Consider the following 22,825-nt stretch of genomic DNA (forward strand, 5'->3'; position numbering starts at 1 on the left):
ATATGCCAGTTGTAATTTTCTTTGTAGTACTTTTCAATTAACTGATCTGAGTTAATTGAGTACATATTCTTAGTCTCTGTACAAGGATTAGTTTTTATTTTTCCTTTAAAATATTCATCATTTATATTTTTACTTTTGTCTTAATTGTACTGACTGATATGTACAGATAATGCTAAATAGTGATGGAGATAATGGGCATCACTTTTTGTTTCTGATTTCAGTAAGATTATCTAACTACATATGGCTTGTTAAGATAGCATCACTTGATTAAAAAAATTTAAAAAAAAGATAGTATCACTCGATTCCAATTTTCCTGAATTATTTTAAAATGAAATATAGGGGCACTTGGGTTGTTCAGTCAGTTAAGCATCTTCCTTTGGTTCAGCTCATGATCCGAGAGTCCTTGAATCCAACCCTGCATCAGACTCGCTGCTCAGTGAAGATTCTACTTCTCCCTCTCCCTCTGCCCTCCCCATGCTTGTGTGTGTGCACGTGCTGTCTCTCTCTCAAATGAGTAAAAATCTTAAAAATATAATAAAAAATAAAAAATGAAGTATAGGTATTGAATTTTTAAAAGTTCTTATTTAACATCTATGAAAATTATCATGTTATTTTTCTGCTTAGTAACTATGAAATACGTGTGTTGTATTAATAGATTATGTGGTATATTAGAGTATCTATTGTATTTCTAGAATATACTAATGTTATTCATGACACAATATTCTTTAATGAGCTGATAGATTCTGTTTACTAATTAATTCTATTTTTAGAATTATACTATCATATTAAGATACCTCTGGCATCCTTCTGCCCGATGTTTATGAAGTTTTAGTATCTGTCTCATACTGACCTAATAAAATATATTTAGACCTTTACTTTTCTTTCTCTACTTTATGAACAATTTAAACAACTTTGGAATCGTCTGAGTTTTGAAGTTTTGGTAGATTTTCCCTGTAAATTTTCTTTGTATCTTTGAAAAGTATGGTATTTTTTAATCAGACTACTGTCTATATTAATTCCACATTTGTGTATTTACAAATACTGAGCTGTGACACCTTAAGATTATTCTAAGTTTTAAATGTTCATGAGTATTTGGAAAGAAAATATATTTTCTTTTTTAAAAGATTTTATTTATTTATTCATGAGAGACACAGAGAGAAGGGCAGAAACCATTGGCAGACAGAGAAGCAGGCTCCCCATGGGGGGCCTGATGCAAGACTCTATCCCAGGACCCCAGGACCATGACCTGAGTCAAAGTCAGACACTCAACCACTGAGTCACCCAGGTACCCATGAAAATGTCTTTTCTATTATGAAGGTACAGTGTCCAATATATATCCTTAAAGTATGCCTCGTTGATTACTTCATTTTATTTTTCCTCTGTCATCTAATGAATTTATTTTGTTTTTGTATCAGAAAAAAATGACAAAACTATGACTTGTGTCAACATCTAGGTAATTTTTTTTTTACTTTTTTCCATAATAAGAAACATCCCATAAATACATGGTTGTTAATATTTAAAAAAAATGTACCAGTAGTACTTGGAAAATTGGTAATTTTACTCAATTGTAAGAGGTTTATAAAACCTGTATATGGGCACCTGGGTGCCTCAGTCAGTTATGGATCTGTCTTTGGCTCAGATCATGGTCTCAGGGTTCTGGGATCCAGTGCAGCCTTGGACTCTCTGCTCAGTGGGGAATCTACTTATCCCTCTGCCTCTGCCCGTCCCCCTGCTTTTGCTCCGTCTCTGTCTCTCTCTCTCTCTCAAATAAATGAATAAAGATCAAATAGATAATGCTTTTGGTTGTTTATTCATTTGTTTTTTAGATTCCATAGATCAGTGAAATCATAAGGTATTTGTGTTTCTCAGTCTGACTTATTTCACTTAACATACTTCTTTCTGTGTCCACCCATGTTGTCACAAATGGCAAGATCTCATTTTTTATAGCTGTGTAATATTCCATTTTTATATATGACATCTTTCTTATCTATTTATGTACTGATGGGCACTTAGGTTGAGTTGTGTAAGTACTTTATAAATTTAGGGGAATAACCCCTTAGTAGATAAGTCATTTGCAAGTATCTTTTCCCATGTAGTAGGTTGCCTTTCTGTTTTATTGATGTTTTCCTTTGCTGTGCAAAAGCTTTTTATTTTGATGTAGTTCCAATAGTTTATTTTTGCTTTTATTTCCCTTGCCTTAGGAGACATATATAGAAGAATGTTGTTATGGCTTATGTCAAAGAAATTACTATGTTCTCTTTTAGAGGTTTTATGGCTTCAGGTTTCACTTTTTGAGTTAATTTTTGTTTATGGTGTTAAAGAGTACTCCAGTTTCATTCTTTTGCATGTAGCTATCCAATTTTCCCATTCCCATTTATTGAAGAGACTGTCTTTTCTTCATTGTATATTCTTGCTTCCTGGGTCATAGACTAATTGGCCATTTAAGAATGGATTTATTTCTGGCTATCTATTTTATTGATATATGTGTCTATTTATGCGCCAATAACATAGTGTTTTACTTACCATAACTTTGTAGTATATCTTGAAATCCGGGGGCTCCTGGGTGTCTCAGTTGTTTAAGCATCTACCTTTGGCTTGGGTCCTGGATCAAGCTTTGCATCAGGCTCCCTGCTCAGCGGGAAGCCTGCTTCTCCCTCTACCTAATTGTACATTCTCTCTCTCTCTCTCTCTCTCTCTTTTTTTTTTTTCAGAAATTGACCTTTATTTGTTGTACTAAAGTCTGTTTAACTTTTGATACAAAGTAAGGTTTTAGTACAGAAAATCCCAGTCTGTCAGAACAGTACCTGTGCACACTGTACCATCGCAGTCCCCCCCGGGCGGCGGCTCAGAGACGCAGCCCCGGGGGCGCCGAGCAGGCCCCCAGCCAGCCCACCGTCTGTTGGTGATCTGAGCTAGAAGAAGGCGTGTACCTGTGAAATGAAGGGCAGAGCTGAGGACTGACACACATCTCTGTGAACACCTGTGCAAGAAAATAGATCCCTTAAAAAAAAAAAAAAAGTCAGTTACGCTACAATCTAGTGTCTAGAACTACAAAGAATAAAATGAAATCAAAGATTTCTTGCTAGTAAGATGAAATGTTAGGAACAGTATTAAAATATAGGTCCTACCCCAGTGACACACGGAGCCCAGTACAGTACCTATTTATTAACAGGACGCACAGTTTAAGGAGGAACCACATCAAAACTTCAGCCAGAAATACCCAGCATAAGTGAAAAAAAAAAAAAAAAAAAAAAAGAAAGAAAAAGAAAGAAAAAGAAAAAGAAAAAGAAAGAAAAAGAAAAAAAAAAGAAAAAGAAAAAAATCCCCAAAACAAAACCCCGAAGACGTCCTTGTGGGGTACTGTTTATGCCAGGAGTGCTGTCACCGAGACTAAGTAGATCCCCAGCTTCTGAGAGCGGGGACACTCATCATGACACTTCCCCTAAGAGCTCGCAGTTCCCAGTCTGAAACATGAGCATCTTCCCATCAGAGAGAGCTGGTGTGCCTGCCCCCGTCTATGGAGTTTAAGAACTACCCTGCAAAAATTGCACTGAAAAAGGGGTCACTATTTACAGAAGCTAAGGAGGACCCAGTGGCACGTGCCAGCCCTTGGTTAACACCCTGCCTGGGACTAAGGCATGACAGTGACCCCAGGGAGCCCAGGCGGCCCAGGTAGCAGGCGGACGTAACAATCGCAGACTGGACTGCAATTTTTTTTTTTTTGTAGTTTAATGAACATTTATTGTACATTTCAATCAAGTGAAAGGGCCCATCCTAGGCTGAGGGAAATACAAGTGAAAATAAGATTCAGCACCCCCCCCCCCCCATCTTTCCAGAGTAGTGGATACAGGTACAAGCTACTTTGTAAGGCAGGCTTTTTTTTTTTTTATAAGTACCATATTTAATGCACAATTAAAATATTGTGGGAATGGACAGGAGATTCACTCAGAATGAAATTTTTGCCTCAAAGACCATTGCACCTGATTTTCTGATTTATAACTGTCACAGAGCCACAGAAGGATGGTACCCTCCTCAACCTTAGCAGGAACAGAACCGCCTGTCCAAGTGGCTGCCACGTCTCACACCCAAGCACCAGGCAGAAAAAGCACAGGTCAAACTAACCAAACTAACCAGTTGGAGAAAATAGTTTTTTTTTTTTTTTTAATTTATTTATTAATGAGAGATACAGAGGGGACTGGGAAGGGACACAGGCAGAGGGAGAAGCAGGCTCCATGCAGGGAGCCCGATGTGGGACTCATCAGGCCACCACGGCTGCCTGAGAAAATAGTTTTAAATAAATAAAATCTTTAGAGAGAGAGAGAAAGAGAGAGAATATGAGTGGGGGAAGGGACAGAGCGGGAAGGAGAGGGAAGCAACTCCCTACTGAGCATGGAGCCCGACCCATGACTATCCCAGGACCCTGAGATCATGACTTGAGTCAAAGCCAAGAGTGGGATGCTTAACCACCTTAGCCACCCAGGGGCTCCTCCTGGAGGAAAATTTTTTTTTTTTTCAGATGTGCATCAGTGATTTGATTTTAATAAAGAAAAACGTGGTTCTGAGAGGAAATAGCTCGCTCGTGTGTAGTCATTTAAACAAAGCAATGTGAGCTTTAGCTGAGGGTAAGGATTGCAACGGTCGAGAGTCGAGAGCACCTTGTCTTCGGTACAGTTCAGGGTCTCTCCATTCTTAGGCACAGATAAGCCTTGTTCTTGCTTCTTTTTAGGAGGAATATAGCCACTGAGACAGAGGCCAAACTCCGTGTTTTTTTTTTTTTTTTTTAATTTTTATTTATTTATGATAGTCACAGAGAGAGAGAGAGAGAGAGAGAGAGAGAGAGAGAGAGAGAGGCAGAGACATAGGCAGAGGGAGAAGCAGGCTCCATGCACCGGGAGCCCGACATGGGATTCGATCCCGGGTCTCCAGGATCGCGCCCTGGGCCAAAGGCAGGCGCCAAACCGCTGCGCCACCCAGGGATCCCTACATTTGTCTTTTTGACGCATATAGCCCTGGTGGACCTTCCCGTGTCGCCTCGGCCCGCTGGGTGAGGTGAGCTGTTTCCCACGCCTTCATGGGCACACCTGAGCAGCGGCTGGCCGGTGTGCTGGCACTGAGGGATTCTCAGCTGCTGGTGTTTCTTGAAGGCCTCCTTGCAACCTTCAAAAGTGCATACATATTGTTTTTGTTGATTTTCGTGTTTGCGTTCAAAATGTTTGTTCAAGTTTGATTTTGTGTTGAATGTCTGATCGCAGCCACTAGCTGTACAAACAGATGGCTTTTCCCCAGTGTCCATCAGAGTGTGGCGGCTCAGGGATCCCTGGGTGGCACAGCGGTTTGGCGCCTGCCTTTGGCCCAGGGCGCGATCCTGGAGACCCGGGATCGAATCCCACGTCGGGCTCCCGGTGCATGGAGCCTGCTTCTCCCTCTGCCAGTGTCTCTGCCTCCCTCTCTCTCTGTGTGTGTGTGTGACTATCATAAATAAATAAAAATTAAAAAAAAAAAAAAAAAAAAAAAGAATGTGGCGGCTCAGATGGCAGTCCCTGACAAAGGCTTTGCCACAGCCTTCATGGTCACAAACAAATGGTCTGTTACTGGTTTGTCTTCTTTAGGGCTCTATTTGGCCGTGTGCTTTCTCCGTGCTTCCTAAACGTAGCTGCACCTCGGAATCACGTGGGGATCTTTTACAGACTCCAAGCCCAGAGCAGATCCCCGACCAATGAAACCGCAGTTTCTGGAGGTACGAAATAGGAGTCAGAAGTTTGGGGAACGCTCCAGGGATTGCGAGGTGCAGGAAGGCTTGGGAACCATAAATAAATATTTAAAAACCTGTAATATTTTCAGCTTTGTTCTTCTTTCTCAAGATTGTTTTGGTATCTAGGGCCTTTTGTGATTCTTTACAAAATTTAGTATTATTTGTTCTAGTTTTATGAAAAGTGTTATTTTGATAGAGATTGCATTGAATCATAAATTGCTTTGACTATTATCAACATTTTAACAATGTTCTTCCAGTTCATGTGCATGCACTTTCTATTTGTGTTATTTTCAATTTCTTTCATCAATCATCAGTACTTTATAGTTTTCAGAGTGTAATAAGCCTTTACCTCTTTTGTTACACTTATCCCTAGGTTGTTTTCTGTTTGTTTTTCATGCAACAGTAATTTGAGCTGTTCTCTTCATTTATTTTTCTGCTACTTCACTATTATTGTATAGAAACATTATTTCTGGGTATTAATTTTCTATCCTGCAGATTTCCTGAATTCATTTATTGTTTCTGGCTGTTGTTTTGGGGAGTCTGTAAGGTTTTCTATGTATGTTATCTGCACATAATGACTGTTTAACTTCTTTATCAATATGGATGATTCATTTCTTTTTCTTATGTGATTTCTGTGGCTGGGATTTCTAGTATTATGTTGAATAAAAGTGACAAGAGTGGACATTTTTGCCTTGTTCCTGATCTTGGAGGAAAAGCTTTCAGTTTTTCACCATTGAGTATAATGTTAACTGTGGGTTGTGGTTTTGTTTTTGTTTTATTTTACATATGGCCTTTATTTTGATGAGGCATTTCCTTGTAAACCCACTTTGTCGAGAATTTTTATCAAAAATGGACGTCAGATTTTCACAAATACTTTTTCAGCATCTGTTGCCAGGATCATATGATTTACACCCTTCTTTTTGTTGATGTGGTTCATCACATTGGTTGATTTGCAAATATTGAGACATTCTTGCATCTCTGGAATAATTCCCACCTGATTGTGGTGCATAATCCTTGTAATGTTTTGTTAAATATTGTTTTCACTATTTTATTAAGGATTCTTGCATCTGTATTTATCAGGATATTGGCCTGTAGTTTTCTTTTGTGGTGTCTCTCTGGTTTTGGTATTAAAGTAATGGTGGCTTTATAGACTCTATTTGGAAGCTTTCCTTCCACTTATATTTTTTGGAGTAGTTTGTGCTGAATATGCATTAACTCTTCTTTAAATGTTTGATAGAATTCACCTGTAAATCCATTTCGTCCTTGACTTTTACTTTTTTGGTAGTTTTTTGGTTACTGATTTAATTTTGTTACTAGTAATTGTTCTGTTTGGACTTTTTATTTCTTCCTGATTCAGTTTTGGAAGACTGTATATTTCTAGTAATTTATCCATTTATTCTAGGTAATCTAGTTGTTGGCAAATAATTTTTGTAGTATTATCTTATAATCCTTTGTTTTTCTGTGGTATCAGTTGTTAATTCTCTTATTTGTTTCTGATTTTATTTATTTGAGCTTTTTCTCTCTTTTTTTGTGTTCTTGATGAGTCAGGGTGCAAGTTTATTAATTTTATTAATATTGAATGTATTTTAATTGCAAAATTAAATGAGACCAATATTAAACCTATGTCTCAGTTTATTTTCCAAGTTACAGAACTCTGAAACCTGAGTATTATCTTCTACACTAATGATGCTTCAAATTTATGCACTCAACATAAACCTCAGGGGTTATTATCAAGTCTTTTCTATATACTTATCACAAAAACATCATGTTAAGATTTGACTTACCCTGACTAGATAAGATGTGTAATTTCATGCATAATATTTATCCAGTAAGTCAAGTTCATATCAAAACCTGGAACAATTTGAACTGATGTCTTATTAATCCTCAGTAATCTTAAATTTTAAGTAAAAAGACCAATGATAATTAAAATAGTTACTGCTGATAAATGCCATTATTAATTTAACTCCTTATTTTTTGCTTCAGGGCATTTTTACCGAAATATTCCCTGCTAATTTATAGATGCTACTTCATTCATCTACTTTACAAAGACAGACACTCTTAAAATTTTAGCTGTTGTCAGTAAAATCAATTCATATTTTTTTTTCATTTTTTTCTCACCTATTCAGAAAACGTTCTCAACCAAGTATATAAAGACATGTATTTCTGGTTTTTTTTTTTTTTTTTAATTTTAGGACATTTTTCAAAACTTGAATTTTGAGGATCAACTTCCAGAAGTGCTCCTTCTATTAGAAATATGCTTATATTAAATCAGTAAATGTTGAGTTTCAGTTATGTGATTAAGAAAAGATTAGCCAATGGGTATAGCCAATATCAAACTTCTTCCTGGTACAATGACAATGGCCTGTTTTGTTTGTTTGTTCTTTGTTTGTATTTCAGCAACTTAACACTTTAGAATGATCAAGCCCATTACCTAGTAACACTCACCTATGGGAACAAAATCCTGAAAATTCAGTGTTTTTTGTTGTTGTTTGTTTGTTTTTTTAATGTCTTCAGTCTAGTTAAATGCTGTGGTCAGGGGCACCTGGGTGGCTCAGTGGTTGAGCATCTGCCTTTGGCTCAGCTCGTGATCCCGAGGTACTGGGATTCTTTCATCAAGCTCCCTGCGAAGAGCCTGCTTCTTCTCCCTTTGCCTATGTCTCCTCCTCTCTCTGTGTGTCTATCATGAATAAATAAATAAAATTTTTTAAAAAAATAGAAAATATGCTCTAGTCAAAGTTGAGATGTTTCTTGAAAAGTACAGTTCTGCTTTACATTGAATTACTTTTTTACACTTTTTCTTTGTAGAAGAAATTAAACATATATTTTTAATTTAAAAATTAATTGCAGTATAATTTATATACAGTTCTGTTTCCCATGGGAAACACAGTTCTGTGTGCAATGTAGTGATTCAACAATTCTATATATTACTCAGTGCTCATCATGATTAGTATACTCTTAATTTCCTTCATCTGTTTCAATCATCCCTTACCCACCTCCTCTCTACTAACCATCAGTTTATTCTCTATATTTAAGAGTCTGCATTTTTGTCTTTTTCTTTGTTTTACAGATTCCTAAACTCTACATATGAATGAAATCATATGGTATTTCTCATTATCTGACTAAATTCACTTGGCATTATACCCTCTAGATCTAGCCATGTTGTTGCAGATGGCAAGGTTTCATTTTTTATGACTAAGTAATATTCCATTTTATATATGCATGTGCTACCTGTTCTTTATCCATTCATTTATCATGGACACTTGGGTTGCTTCTATACTTTAGCTGTAATAAATAATGCTGCAGTAAACATAGAGGTACATATATCTTTTCAAATTAGAGTTTTCATATTCCTTGTGTAAATACCCAGTAGTAGAATTACTGGACCATGTGGTAATTATATTTTTATGTTTTTGAGGAATCTTCATACTGTTTTCCACAGTAACTGCACCGGTTTGCATTCCTACCAACAGTATATAAGGGTTCCTTTTTCTTCACATCCTTGCCAACACTTTTTCTTGTGCATTTTACTTTAGCTATTCTTACAGGTCTGAAGTCATATCACATTGTGGTTTTGATTTGCATTTCCCTGCTGATGAGTGATGTTGAGCATTTTTTTCCTGTGTCTGTTGGCCATTCATATGTCTTCCTTAGAAAAATATGTTTGTATTTTCTGCTCTTTTTTTTTAAATTGGATTTTATTTTGGTGTTAACTTGTGTTGGTTCTTTATATATTTTGGATACTAACCCTTTATTGGATTGTCATTTTCAAATACTTTCTCCCATCCAGTAGGTTGTCTTTAGTTTTGTTGATTATTTCCTTTGCTGTGCAGAAGCTTTTTATTTTGATGTAGTACCAATAGTTTTATTTCTTCCTTTTGCCTCTCTTGCCTTAGAAGACATGTCTAGAAATATGTTGCTATGGCCAATATAAGAGAAATTACTGCCTGTGCTCTCTTCTAGGATTTTTATGGTTTCAGGTCTCACATTTAGGTCTTAAATCCATTCTGAGTTTCTTTTTGTGTGTGTAGTGTTAGAAAGTGGTGCAGTTTCATTCTTTTGCATATAGCTCAAACATATACTTTTAATTTTAACAATACAAAATCAACCAAGACATAAGAATTGGTGAGTGCTAAGCAAGTTAGAATTTATATAATTTTCAATGTAAGAGGTAGAAATTTCATACCAAATAAAACTGAATGGGAAAGAACAAGCAGATAAATGGTTGTTTTCCCTGAAACTTTTATGAATGTTTCAAAACAAAATTTCAATATAAACTAGTTCTCACTGCTCTAGTAAAGGCATTATAAATAAGAATCTCAATCCATAAGTGCAATTGCTATCTCTGCATTTTTATAGGGCAGGATGTATGGATAGGTGGATTGAATATGACCTATTCAAAAGTGCATCAAACACTTTCCCTATCTGCATTCTCTTTGGAAGATAGTAAATAAACCACTAACTTTTTACATTATTATTCTAAATGAAATTACTTAGTTATTACTCTAAGTGAAGTTAATTGGCCTGAAAAAGAGTAGCTCATGAGGAGCTGCAAAGTCTTTAAGAGGTCAGCATAGTAGGTTTGCTCCATAGCAATAGTAGTGACTATTCAACAAGATATACCTCTCAGTATGTTTCAATGTGATACAATACAGATATGAGCAATAAGCAGTGAGTCACACTCTTGCCTCTTAATACCAGCAAAACAACAAGAGGTTAATTCTAGTTTTCTGTCCACTCTAGTTAATGTTGGCTGGTGAAAATTTGCTAACTAGTTTCAATTTAAATCTGTGGCTAAACTCAGTTGGGCTTTAGTGCTGCTTGAGGTTTCTATCACATATATAAAACATTTGGTCCACTTATTCTTCTGTTCTCCTAAAAATTTATTTCATATCTCTATTCTTTCCAAATCCCCGTTTCTTCAAATTCCCTACTCTCAGCTGAAGAGTTTATTTATTTCACTGGTAAAACAAAAGCCATAAGAAAAGAACTGATGTAGTGTTCTTTTTTTAGTTTTTGTTTTACTAGTGAAATAAGAAGTCTTCAAACTGTGACTGGAGCAATGAGTTTCCCCCCCGACTTTTATATTTTTTAACCTATATAAAAGTCTGTGAGGACAAAGTGCTGAGATGCCATGGAAGCTCCTTAGTAATTACAGAATTGTATTCCTCTTTTCTGCTTTCCTGTTCTTAATAAATGGCTTATACTCTCAAGTTTGACTCTGGGCATTAAATGATTACAAGATTTCCAATGATGATTTCTGAATTCCAAGCAGAAATAGAAAGGACAAAAAGAAAAGTACATATCCCCTACTAAATCAGCTCCCTTTAAAAGAATTTGCAAGAAGCCTACACTCATTCTCTTTACTTATAGTTTATCATCTCTCCATTTCATGGAAGACTGGGCACAGGGTAATGCTCATAACAGAGGGAGTCTATGTCTGTGAAAGATGGGACAATGGATATTGGATTAGCAGCTAGTAATGTCTATGACAGTTACCTGTGTGTCAAAATCTTCACACTTGACCTTAGGCCAAAGTCTGAGAAATAATAAAATCTTGATTTAAAATATGAGGTCACGGGGCAGCCCCAGTGGCTCAGTGGTTTAGTGCCGCCATCAGCCCAGGCATGATCCTGGAGGCCCCAGGCTTGAGGCCACCATCAGGTTCCCTGCATGGAGCCTACTTCTCTCTCTGCCTGTGTCTCTGCCTTTCTCTCTCTGTGTCTCTCATGAATAAATAAATAAAATATTTAAAAACAAAAAAAAAACAAAAACAAAAAACAAAAAACAAAATATGAGGTCACTGAATAATCCTTTCCATCTCATCTGGATGTTGTTTTATATGAGGAGAAGGAAGGTATAAAGTAGAACACAATGTATCTCGTCCCATCACACCCAATATACAATAGTAGAGAATGTACAGGAAAATCAATATCTCTCTCTCTCTCTCTCTCTCACACACACACACACACACACACACACACACACACACACACCTTTCCCAATCAGAAAAGAGGAGAACAGAAAACATGCCAGGCACTGACTCAGAACAATGCTCAAAACCCATTTATGAGGACTAGCTAACATCTCTTACCTTGGTAATAGAATAAGGACTTTGTTTTCCTCTGTACATGTGTCTCTGCATCATAAATAAAATGTTTCTTCACTATTAATTACCTTTGTAATTCATTCTGAGATGCTTATTGAGGAAGAAGGGGTTTTACAGGACATTTCACACTTCAAAGAATAGTATAGTTTTGGGAGTTTATGATTGTTCCGAGGGCTGTATCACATGCAAAGGTAGGTGTGTGTGTGTGTGTGTGTGTGTGTGTGTGTGTGTAAGGGGGTGGTAGACAAGGACAGCCAAGTTTTAAATATTTTTGTAGTTAATATTCTCAAAATCCTATAAGGTTGCCTTTACTTCCTGGGCAATTCCTTGTGTGACTAATTACAACCAAGAAGTTGTCTAGATACAGCTTTTGAAGCACAAAGATTCTCATGTTTTACTTACTGACAATTATGTTCCATTTATCTTCTCAAGCCTCATATTGGCAGTTATCCTGAAACTATATAAAACTATAATTAAGAAGAAAATATTTTAATATGGTCATCATGGGTAAACTCAATCTCAATATATGGCAGGGATTATCAGTGGAAGATGCCTTAAAAAGTCTATTGCATATGGTTTCTCTCCTGGTAAGATTAATTTTCTGCAATAACTGCTTTAAGAGCTCCAGTTTGGGCTACAGAACAGTAACAGTTGGCTTTTTTCCCTGTGCTTGGCTCCAAATTATAGGACTCTCGATGAACTCTGATTGCAGGGCATGGGCAGAGTACATCCCCACTATCAAAACAGTATTTCCAAAAAAAAAAAAAAAAAAAAAAAAACAAAAAACAGTATTTCCTTTCATTTTTGCTTGCAATCTTGATAACTTTATCTGAATTCATGTTTTTCTTGAAGAACTTTACTGAATAAAGCCTAAAGGAGGTATCATATAGAATGCTCTAAACATTTCTTAGCATTTTCTTTAGTTTCAAATTCTCAGTAAGCATGCAGTCTGCTTTTAAATATACACCAAGTAAAGGTTTGACCAAATATTACTTAGTAGTAGTAGTAGTAGTAGTAGTAGTAGTACTAATACATCGACTCTTTCTTGGTTTATACTTATGTGATGCCTCCTCACTACCTTTGTTCAGCCACATTTTACTTTGTGTCACTACAAACCTCTCACAAATTGTGTCTACTAAAAGAATTGTGTTTAGTAAACACCAGAAACATGCATAAATAAGTTAGAAGTTTATTTTTCTTTCTTTCTTTTTTCTTAAAGATTTTTATTTATTTATTCATGAGAGACAGAGAGACAGAGACATAGGCAGAGGGAGAAGCAGACTCCATGCAGGGAGCCCGACATAGGACTCGATTCCGTGTCTCCAGGCTCACGGCTTGGGCTGAAAGTGGCGCTGAACTGCTGAGCCACGCGAGCTGCCCCTTATTTTTCTTTCAAGTAAAACATACCCGGAAGAAGGTAGTCCATGTTTGCTTCTGGTGTCTTCATACTAGAAATGAATGTCTTCTATTCTCTGTATATCAGAGAGACAAGATTCCTGATGAAGATTCAGTCTACTCTTCCTCGTTCTAAGGAAGGAGACAGAAGGATGGGTAAAGGAGAAAAGGCTCTGTTTAACTGATCACAGACCATGAATCATGCTTACTCTCAGTAGCAAAAGCTATTGCAAGAGTGGCTGTGACATTTAACTTTAAAAATATTGTCCAACTCCAGTAATACAAGGATTATTCAATAATTAAGGATTCAAAAGAGTACATAACCCCATCATCACATCTGCATGGATACTCACTCTGCTTTATCTAAATGAATATTTAGGCTCCTCGTGTAATTTTTTGCAATATATTAGCAATATATTTAATGTTTCTGTATGTTGGCTATTTTAAATAATGCTAAAATGAACATGGGAATACATATCCTTTGAATTAGTGTTTTCATTTTCTTCTGACACTCAGAAGCAGAATTGCTGGATTATATGGTAAATTATAGTTCTATTTTTTTAATGTTTTCAGAAACCTCCATACTGCTTTCCATAGTGGCTGCACCATTTTGCATTCCCATTAAAAGTGCACAAGGGTTCCCTTTTTTTCCACACCCTCACCAACACTTGTTATTTTTTGTTTTTGGTTTGTGCTTGTTTTGTTTAATATATAAGGGCCATTCTGACAGATGTGGTGATAACTCATGCAGTTTTGATTTGCATTTCCTTGATGAGTGTCTTTTCATGTACTTGTTGGCTATCTTTATGTCTCTTTTGGAAAAATGTCTATTTAGATTGATTATTGTTGTTTTCTATTTAGTATGAGTTCTTTATATATTTTGGATATTAACTCCTTCTCAGATATAAGATTTGCAGATATTTTCTTCCATTCAGTAGATTGCCTCTTCATTTCATTAATGGTTTCCTTTACTGTGCAGATCTTTTTAGTTTCATGTAGTCCTACTTGCTTATTTTTGCTTTTATTGTCTTTCTTATGGTATCAGTTTCAAAAAAATTATAATCTCCAGGATGATTGCCTAGGTTTTGTTCTAAGAGTTCTGTAGTTTCTGGTCTTATATTAAAATCTTTAATTCATTTTGAATTAATACTTGTGCATAAGTAAGATAGTGCAGTCTCATTCTTTTGCATGTGGCTGACAAATTTTCACAACACCATTTATTGAAGAACCTATCCTTTTCCCATTGTATATTCTGGGCTCCTTGGTCATAAATTAATTAATCATATATGTATGGGTTTATTATTGGTTCTGCATTCTGTTCCATTGATCTATGAATCTGTTTTTATTTCAACACCATACTGTTTTGATTATTATAGCTTTGTAATATTGTTTGAAATTAGGGATTATGGTGCCTCCAGTATGATTTCTACCTTAAAACATTTTTGTTATATACCATTTTCTATTAACTTTGCCTCATTTTTCTTTATGCTGAATTGTTCAATGAGGTTGGCATTAGCTGCAAGTGGCTATTTAAATTTTAATTAAATATAATTAAAATTTAGTTTCTCACTTACACTGTACAAGTATTCAATAAACAGGTACTGCTGATGACTATCACGTTGGATAATACTGATGGTACAACTCCATTATAGAAAATCTATTAGAGAGCTCTATATAATGAAAATAAATAAGCTTTTAGCACTGGAAGATAATAGAATAGTACATCTCAAATCTTGACAGATGCAGCAAATATTCTATGTAAAGGAAATTGTATAGCTTTAAGTGCATAATTAGAATGGAAGAAAGTTGAATGTTAATGAGTTTATAAAAACAAAAATAAATAAATAAATAAAAACAACAAAATATAACCCCAATGTATGTAAAGTATATACTAAGAAAATAAAAAAATGGAAAATAGGCATATAAAGAGGATCAAAAAAGCCAAAAGCTGATTCTTTGAAATTAGTAATGAAATTCATCAACCACTATTCAGGCTTATCTAGGAAAAACAAATGTTACCTAGAAAATAAGTGGAAAAAATTAATACAGGATTAATGATAGATATAACAATGGTTAGGAAGAAAATGTGATTTACTATTCATAATATTGCTCAAATAAATTTAAGCATGGACAAATACAGCAATATCTATCTAGAAAAATGTGATTTACTAGTGCTAAGTCAAGAACAAATAGGCATCCTGAATAATGACATAATTATTAAAATAATTGAAATAGTAGTAAAATACAACATTAGATCAGATTTTATAGACTAGTTCTACCAGATTTTCAGTGTGTAGATCATTCCAATATTATAGTAAACTAGAAAATAGAAAAGAGTAATATTCTGAAACTCATTATGTTCATTCATTAAGATTAATGCCAGAGCAGAAAAGAGTACAAAAAGGAAAATACAGACCAATGAACACATATGAAAGATTTTAAAATATATTAGTAATTGATATTAAATTCAGTAGCATATAAGAGTGATATAACATGAGTAAATAGAATTTATCCTTAAAAAATCTGGGTTGATTTAACAATAGAAATACATGAATACTTTTGCCATATGTACTAATTAAAGGTTATAGAATCATATTTATTGATGCTAAAAAGCTTAAAAATATATAAGAATATATATTTAGTAACCATTTATTATAACTATTCTTAGCAAACTAGAAATTTCAGGTACATCAAGTAAACTCAACAGAACACTCTATAACACACCCTATTATTAATTTTTTTAAAAAGTTGAAATATAGTTGACACATAACGTTACATTAGTTTTAGGTGTATAGCATAATAATTCAACAAGTCTGTAGGTTATGGTAAACCACAAGTGTAGCTACCATCTACCACTGTATGATGCTATTACGGTACCATTGACTATATTCCCTATGCTTTGCCTTTCATCCTTGTGACTTATTCATCCTTGTGAACTAGAAGTCTGTATCTCCTACTCCTTTTCACCCATTTTGCCCATCTCCCAGTCCTCTCCCCTCTAGCAACATCAGTTTTTTTCCATGTATTTATGGATCTGTTTCTGCTTCTTGTTTTTTCTTTTGTTTTTAAGATTCCATGTATAAGTTAGATCCTGTGGTATTTGTCTTTCTCAGTCAAACTTCTTTCATTTGGCATAATACTCTTCAGATTCATCCAAGTTGTCACAAATGTCAAGATCTCATTCATGTATGTATGTGTGTGTGTATATATGTGTGTGTATATGTGTGTATATATATAAACATACATATGTATGTTACATATACACACACACATATATGTTTATACAAACATCTCATCTTCTTTATCTATTCATCTATTGATGGACACTTAGGTTGCTTCCATCCTTGCCTGTTGTAAATAATGCTACAATAAACATAAGGGTGCATGTAGCTTTTCAATGTTTTGTTTTCTTTGGATAAATACCCAGGAGTAAAATTACTGGTTCATATAGTATTTTTTATTTTTAATTTTTGAGGAGCCTCCATACTTTTTCCCATAGTAGCTGCACAAATTTACATTCCCACCAACAGTGCATGTTGGGCTTGAACTCATGACCCTGAGATCAAGACCTGAGCTGAGATCAACAGTTGGATGCTCAACAGACTGAGCCACCCAGGTGCCCCCAAAGTGCATGTTAATGGAGAAGTTTTTAAGTCATTCTGTTTAAAATAAGGAACAAAATATGACTGTCTGTTATTGCCATTTCTGTTCAATATTGAAATGGTTGTACATTGAGAGTAAAAAAATAAATACAAAGGACTTGGTAAGAAAAAGAAACAAAACATTCATTATCTATGAAGCCTATTATACCGTCCCTTTGCATGTTTGTTCTCATCTCTTCCCTGTTCCTGTTCAGCTCTGTTCTGTGTGTCAGCTTTCTCCAATTTCCAGGCTTCTATGAAAATTGGCTTCCTGGTAGGTACAGCCAGTGGAAGCTGTCAGCAGAATCTTGGAGGTTGGGAGGACCATGAAGCTTGCTCTCTCTAAGGTGGTATGTCCAGCAGCAACTCTATTTGTTTGTTTGTTTGTTTGTTTTAAACTACAAAAGACAGTTCCTTTGTGATCACAGTTTCTATAGGGAATCTCCCTATTTCCCACTCTCATTATGGTTCTAGCAGTTTCTGGAAAACCTCAGTTTCTGAGCACGGGTAAAAATTATTTCCTTCTAGGGACACCTGGGTGGCTCAGTGGTTGCACATCTATCTTTGACTCGGTCCTGGGATCAAGTCCCCATCAGGCTCCCTGCGTGGAGCCTGCTTCTCCCTCTGCCTGTGTCTCTGCTTCTCTCTCTCTCTCCCTCTCTCTCTCTCTGTACTCTCATGAATAAATAAATAAAATCTTAAAAAAATGATTTCCTTCCATTGTTTCATCAAAAGTAAGTGGCAGAGGTTTTTGGTTTTTGCTAAATGCTGCTTTTCTCACTTCTCTGGTTGCTCTTCCAGCTTATGTATCCAATCCCTGATGTTAGTATTATTCTCACAGAAATAATTTCTGTGATTTCTCTTAACCTGACCTGAGTCTGAGTAATACAGGTATAGTCCAATAAAGAAGAAAAGGAAGTTCCCAGGACAATGGTAAAGAACTGGAACAGAAAGGAGCTGTAAGCCAAGACAACCAATTGATAAAAATTGAAACCTGAGGATGCAATAAATAGTGAGAAAGGATGTTTTGAGGTATCGTTGGTTTGTTGTTCTTAATTCCACACTAACTCATATATGAAGCTTACTTACCCCTCAGTATTGTTAATTTAAAAGATCCTAAGAGTGGCCATACCCACTTTCATTACATGGCCTAGAATAAACCTTCCTGTTTTTTTTTTTTCTTTTAAAGAATTTAAAAAGTATATTTATTTGAGAGAGAGAGAGAGAGAGAGTAAATCAGGGGGAGGGACAGAAGGAGAGAGAATCCAAAGCAGACTCCCCACTGAGCATGGAGCCCCCAGCCAAGGCTGGACCACAATCGGAGACCATGACCTGAGCCAAGCCAAGAGCCAGGCTTGCAACAGCCTGAGCAACCCAGGTGCCCCTAACATAAACCTTTCTAAATTGATCAATATTCCACATAAATCATACCAGGGATGCAATATCCTTGGCAGGCAATCAGGTAAAGGGGATATGATTCAAGAAGAGATTCATAATACTTTATTTGCAATGGAAAATAAAGTTCCAGCAAGTAAAGGGGAGAGATTTCAAGAGAGAAAAAGAAAATGGAATTGAGAACGTATCTCAAGTAACATGTTTATTTTTCAGGGTTGTCCACAGGAAAAGAACCAATAGGTTATATATAAAGGAATATTAAGGAGATTTATTATAGGAATTGGCTCACCTTGTGACAGAGGCTGAGGAGTCCCACAGTCTGCTATTTGAAAGCTAGAGAACCAGGAAAGCTGATGATACAATTCAGTTTGAATCCAAAGGCCTGAGAAGCAGAGGAACCATTGGTATAATTCTCAGTCTGAGATCAAAGGCCTGAAAACCAGAAGGCTACAGGTGTGAGTCTTAGAGTCTGAAGACCAGAGAATCAGGAGTCCTATGTCCTGGGCAGAAGATGGATATCCCAGATCAGGAAGAGAGAGGAATTTACCTTTTACCTTTCTTCTACTTTTTTGTTCCCTTCTAGTCCCCAAAAGGTAGGATGATGCTCACCCATGTTGGTGAGAGTGGCTCCCTTTACTCAGTCTACTGAATCAAAAGCTAATCTCTTCCAGGAACATCATCACAGACACACTCAGAAATAAAATTTTACCAGTTCTCTGGGCATCTCTTAGCACAGTTGAGCTGACAAATAAAATTAACCATCACAAATAGGGACAGAATTTGAGGAAGGAAGTAGGGGGCTAATACTTGCTGTATGATGCAGGATTACTGCACAGTGGGGATGGAGTTGTTATTGACTTTAAGATTTTGATAAAAGCATCCTTGGACATGATGGACATCAGAACTTGATTGGTTATGTTCCATGGCCAGAATCAATGTGCTTTAGTCTTTGTTTAGGTATCTTGACTAAATATTGGTAACTATTAGTGATGCAAATATTGTAGTCTCACACGCTTACATGCTATGGATTTTAACTCTAACAACAGTCTAAGATGAACTCTTACAGGGTAGTAATAATGTATTCTGCTTGTCATAGAAAAAAAAGATTTTTAAGATTTAATTGTATATGGGAATTAATCTGCTTGTAAATTGATACACATTTGTTAACTTTTTATTTATTCTACAAATACTTTCTGAGCTCATTATGTGTTAGGCACTATCCTAGGTGCTGAGGATATGGCAGTGAATGAACATGTCAGAAAATCCCTGTCCAGAGTTTGTCATATACTATGAGATTTGATTATACATCTAATGAAGTGCCAGTGTGCTTTGGAAAAAAAATCCAATAATACGAACATGTGGGCACCTGAATAGCTCAGTTAGTGGAGCATCCAACTTTTGATTTCAGCTTAAGTCATTATCTCAGGATCCTGATATCCAGCCTTGTGTTGGGTTCTGTCTCAGTGGGAGTCTACTTGAGAATTATCTCCTCTCCCTCTATCCCTCCTCCTACACACTCTTTCTCATGTAAATAAATAAATCTTTAAAAAATAATATAAACATGAAAATTCTGGTACTGTGGTAAGTCCAACTTATAAACAGAGTAGAATAAATCTCCTGGATATCATACATTAACATGTTCAAGTTTTGTATTAGATTATGTAAATGTGGTAGATAATGAATATCAGTTATGGTACCTCTATTATTCTCAATTCAGGGGAAAATATGAGTTGATAACTCATACACAAGTAAACTTCTAGTTCACTTCCACTGAAGTGATAAATATCTCATTCCCAAAACATCACATTTCTTATGATGGCCTTGGTAAATTCACCATTGACTTACTCATAATAATTTTCAGTGCAGTAAAAGAAGCATAAGAAAAATCAAAGAATACTATAATCATATAACTACTAATGAATCCATATCTTTAAAAATAGAGAAGCTTTTATATCTACATGGAAAAAAATCTATCTTTTCGTGTTTTAAATTCCTTTAACAATGTAATGCAAGCTTCTTCTATTTATACTGCATAGTTTACCTTAAGCATTTGAAGGTTCATGCTTTTGTACATCTGCTTAACCTTAGCACCTGGCTTAAAAATGAATTCTTAGAGTTCATTTTGCAAGGAGAGATTTATAATATTAAAAGTATACCTCAGGCTCTCAATATTTTATGCATTAAATTTGGGAAATTTATTATGAAAAACATGACATTGACTCCAATATTATTTTTAAATGTAGTTTTCATTAGTTTTCCAGCATATACTAAAGAAAGGAAAATTATTAGTTTAAATGAATAAGATTTTTAATATTACCCAGTACAGAGCACAGTGAGTAAAATACTCTCTATTAGAAGAAATTGCTTCTCATTGGAGATATTATTAAACTCATTGGAAGGGAGCAAAGATGAATTAGCAGCCTTTGTAACAAATCAGCAGCCACAGAAATCTTGGGAAGAGAATTGCTACTTAAACACACCTTGTATAAGTAATTTCCAGACAGGGAAATTCTATGATGGAAGAGAAAACATAACTTTAAATTTACTAGTTTGCAAGTTCAGGGGAGTAGAGAGTCATTAGAACAATATCCTAAATAAGAAACTGTGAATTTTACAATAATAAATTTATTATTGTAATTATTTATTACAATAATAAATAATTTTATTATTTTTAAATAATAAAATAATTTTATTATTTTCATGATATAATAAATCACAAGTGTAGCATAATTGTAAATGGAGGGGGGGAAACCCCACCAATACAATGATGTTAATAGCTAGTTAAAAGAAGAAGGCATTATTAAAGGATATCCTCGAAGAATATATTTGTTGGCTTTATCCTTCTATCAAAGCGTCTATATCACCAAGCAGGTAACTTACAAAGATCCATGCTTGGTAATACAGATAACTTGATATAAGTATGTAACTTAAGAATGAACCATCACTTTTGTTATATTGTATCATTCATATGAACATTATATGTCATATTACATTATTATTATATTGATTTCTTCCCTTTATCTATATCTACATTGTAAAGAATTTATGTGAGAGCTCTTCCAGTTTTTCCCTCTTCCTACAAATGACTTTGCATCACTGTATTTTCAGTAGATGAGTGTTATTCTAAAATGTTTTAAAATTCTTCAGAGATTCTACAACTTCTTATACCAGTGATAGTATTTAGTATTATCTGATATTGTTTGAAACTGTCAGCTTGACAAATCACTATTACTTTTTTACAATGATTTCACATATAAAAATATTTTATTATATCAATATCACTTTTATTTCTATTTCCTCTACTTAGTTTTTATCAGCAGTATTAAACATCATAATTCATGTCTATTTTCTTTTACCTTTCTCATCACCTTTCTTCTGATATTTTTACCCACTTATATTTTATTTGTTTACTTTCAAACCTTATATAAAGAGTTGGTTGCTTCATTTCCCCCCCAGTAATTTGTTTGTAATGTAATCATCTTACTCAGTGCTGTAAGACAAACACAATTTCTTTAATATGGTCATCAAACAGACTGCCTCTTATAAAGAACTCTACAGCTGCTTTTATGTGGAGGTCTGAGACATAATTCAATTTGGGAAAACAGTATAAAAGAATAGGTTTTTAAATATGCATGGACAAAAGAAAAAGTAACAATAATTTTGATTAATTTTGAGTCTAAAAGTAAAATGCTGGTCAGTAATGAATTTTTAAATTTTAAAGCTAATAATATCTAAAAAGGTGCTTTACCGTGATATATATTATTTATAATGTAATAGTCCTCATTATTATAAAAAGCACAATGGCTTAAGAGTTCAGAAATTGGGGGCGTGTTTCAGATATTTGGCTTGGAAAGTCACCGAATTCCCAAGTCTTCGGCTTTTACAATGGCATGAGCAGGAAGACAGCCTGGATAATGTCTTGGCATCCTTCCAAGGCAATGAGATACTGAGCCTGTCAATGCAAGTGCAATTTGTATTTGCCTATGGAATCCTTGGTTACTTGGATTTAAATTTGGGTAACTCCTTTGTTCTGGAAACTAATAAAATAATGAACTACCATTCTGAAGATCCAGAAAGCTAATCAATCTCCTTCCTGACAAGTATAAAACTTCTCTGTGTAATCTATTTCATGCTTCACATTCATTGTTTGCTTTTCAGACAGTTATAAAGCTTTCCACTAGGAAATGTTCACTTCCAGATTCCCTTTAAACGTAAATTCTGTAAGAATTTTTAAATACCAAGGACTTCTCTGAAGGGCAACAGTTTGATATATTGTAGGATTCATTAAATAAGTAAATCACTCATTTAAAAAATACTTTTACTGGTACTGTTGCAGACGTAAGGGTCGGTTATACAAAGAAACATATGACCTAGCCTCCTACATTATAGTCACTTACATTCTAATGGAGAGAACCTCCAAATATTTAAGCAAGCTTAAAAATCATGAGAGGTTCTGTATAAAAGACAATGTGTGAGTTATCTGAAGGGCAATTACTATATTGTGTTATTAAGATAGAATGATCATTTCAAGAAGAA

The 22,825-nt window shown here is 35.1% G+C and overlaps 1 long non-coding RNA gene across 1 annotated transcript in view; it reads left to right on the forward strand.

The window, feature by feature from the left end:
* Window positions 1-22,825, forward strand: part of LOC140607954 (uncharacterized) — a 68,064-nt gene that overhangs the window by 38,555 nt on the left and 6,684 nt on the right. The gene's annotated exons all lie outside the window — the stretch shown is intronic.

The sequence above is a fragment of the Canis lupus genome, chromosome 17, assembly GCF_048164855.1.
Source record: "Canis lupus baileyi chromosome 17, mCanLup2.hap1, whole genome shotgun sequence".
Classification (NCBI taxonomy): Eukaryota; Metazoa; Chordata; class Mammalia; order Carnivora; family Canidae; genus Canis; species Canis lupus.